At 47.6% G+C, this 2,500-nt stretch overlaps 1 pseudogene; it reads right to left on the reverse strand.

Annotated features, from left to right (window-relative positions):
• Window positions 1–2,500, reverse strand: part of LOC125907756 (large subunit ribosomal RNA) — a 9,179-nt pseudogene that overhangs the window by 2,177 nt on the left and 4,502 nt on the right.

Here is a 2,500-nt window from a genome sequence, read left to right on the forward strand (position 1 = left end):
TATGTCCACCGACCGTGAACACTCTCATCCCATTCTCGTTGCCATCGTTCCATAGTTGTGACACGTTCCATGTTACGTGCAACCGATCCGGCGATGTTCTCTGCTCGTCTCCGATGAAAAGTCCTGGAGTCCTCGTCCAGGAGGAGATGCAGCGGGATCATTCCCGCGAGCACGCAGACTGCATCGTGAGAAGTTGTCCTGAAAGAAGAGATAACTCGCTGGACTACTGGCCGGTAAAACCGACGTAGCCATTGTCTACGGTTAGCAAATCTAAGGGTATGACACCAAATGGGCGAGGCATACCGGACCTTCGCCACAACAGTAAGAGCAATTACTCGCCTAACATTACTACTTGGACCTGCCTTATTAGGCATCATCCTTACCAAGGTGGTCCATAGCTTCGTCGCTCTCTCCACCGCATACCTGATGTGTGAAGTGTACTCGAGGCGGTCATCTAAGACCATCCCCAAATACTTTAAGCTGCGCGACGAATGTACTACGTGATCACCTACCCTGATAGCCCCGTGCTGTATCCTCTGATGGGAACTGACCATAATGAACTCGGTCTTGGTCGGGGCTATCTTTAATCCGTTGTCGGTCATCCATCTGTCGATGATGCGAATCTGGCTGGAAACGAGAATTTCAATATCATCAACACAATTACCTTCCACCAACAACACTATATCGTCTGCATAGCCGATAATCCGTGCACCTTCCACCATTGCAACTCGTAGGACACCGTCGTACATGAGGTTCCATAACGTTGGGCCAAGTACCGAGCCTTGTGGTACACCCGATGTGACTGCAATCTCTGCCGGTCCATCTGTGGTATCATACATCAGCACACGATTCCTAAAATAATCACCAATGATATCATAAAGATATTTAGGAGTGTTAATTCTCTGTAATGCATTAGCAATCGCCAACCACGAAGCACTGTTAAAAGCATTAGTAACATCTAATGTAACAACTGCACAATACCGTCCACTGTATCGGTTTCTGCTTCTAGCTACCGAAACAATGTCCACTACCCGTTGAATCGCATCAACCGTTGATCGACGACTTCTGAAACCAAATTGGTCGTCAGACAGTCCGTTGACCTCCTCGATGTGTGCATTTAACCGTTGCACTATGATGCGTTCGAGACCTTTACCTGCCCCGTCTAGTAGACAAATGGGGCGAACCGAACCCGGTTCCCCTGGTGGTTTGTTCGGCTTCGGTATTAACACCAACCTCTGCCTTTTCCACTCATCGGGGAACTTCGCGTTCTCTAAACAGCCTTGGTAAACCCTGCAAAATGCATCGGTTGCAGTCAACATACCAACTTTCAGCGCCTCATTCGGGATACCATCTGGTCCCGGCGCCTTCTTGTTGGGTAGTCTCCTGGCAACCGCAAGAATCTCATCATTAGTAATTCTTTCAAACTCTCGTGGCTGATCGATACGATAATCAGGCCACACCGTGTTTGGGTGAGTAGGAAAAAGCTCGCTCACCACTTCCCTAAACTCGTCTAATGTCATAGTTCGGGGTCCAATCGAACCCTCGGCCACTTTCTTGAACGTATGATATACTATACCAAATGATGCGTTGTTCGCTGTTCCCAGGAACTCTTTCCACTTCCTCTGTCGGGTATGCTTGATCAATCGCTTGAGGGCATTCCGTGCCACCTTGAACTCGTCCCTAAAAGTAGAATAGAGATCAGTATTAAAAGCTCTTTGCGCTAATCGATCGCGGTGTTTGCACTCTTTGCGAAGTGCCTCAATCTCTAGCGTCCACCAAAATGCACTCTTGTTAGGAGTGTACCTCTTACGCTTGGTCATCGTCGCATTACACGCCGTGACAAGTATACGCATTAAGTCTTCGCTTGTTGTGACCTCGGTCTCAAAAGCGGCTTGCATCATAACTTCAAATATATCTTTGCTAAAATACTTGATGCTCCATCCCGTTATGGGTCGGGACAAGTTACGCACGCTTTGCGTCTCAAGATCTATTCGTATTGCACGATGATCAGAGTTCATATAGCTAGATAACACCTCCCACTTAAATGATCTTGCAACTGTTCTGCTCGCAAAAGTAAGATCAACTACTGACGTACGCCCTGGTCCAACATAAGTTGGGGTGCTGCCGTCGTTCAATAACATTGCGTCAATCTGCGCAAAGGTTGATAAGACCAACTCACCTCTTTGTTTCTGGGTTTCTCCACGCTCGCCAAGTTGGTTGTTCCAACTTACTGACCAAGCGTTGAAGTCCCCCCCGATAACGAATTTGTGGATACCGGTTACGGCCATTACCGTGTTATCCAACATGATCTGGAACTCTTCCATACTAAATCTAGGTGGCGCGTAAACGCTAACCACTCGCATATCACCTATGTCAACTATCATTAAACCCTTCAGAGCCTTACTGACTACCTTAACTGGTAAGTCCGCGTTAACCACTACCGCTGCTGTGTTATCGTCATTGCGTAACACTTTGACGTTGGTTGTTGCCAGATACGGAT

This window comes from Anopheles coluzzii (assembly GCF_943734685.1).
Source record: "Anopheles coluzzii chromosome X unlocalized genomic scaffold, AcolN3 X_unloc_17, whole genome shotgun sequence".
NCBI lineage: Eukaryota > Metazoa > Arthropoda > Insecta > Diptera > Culicidae > Anopheles > Anopheles coluzzii.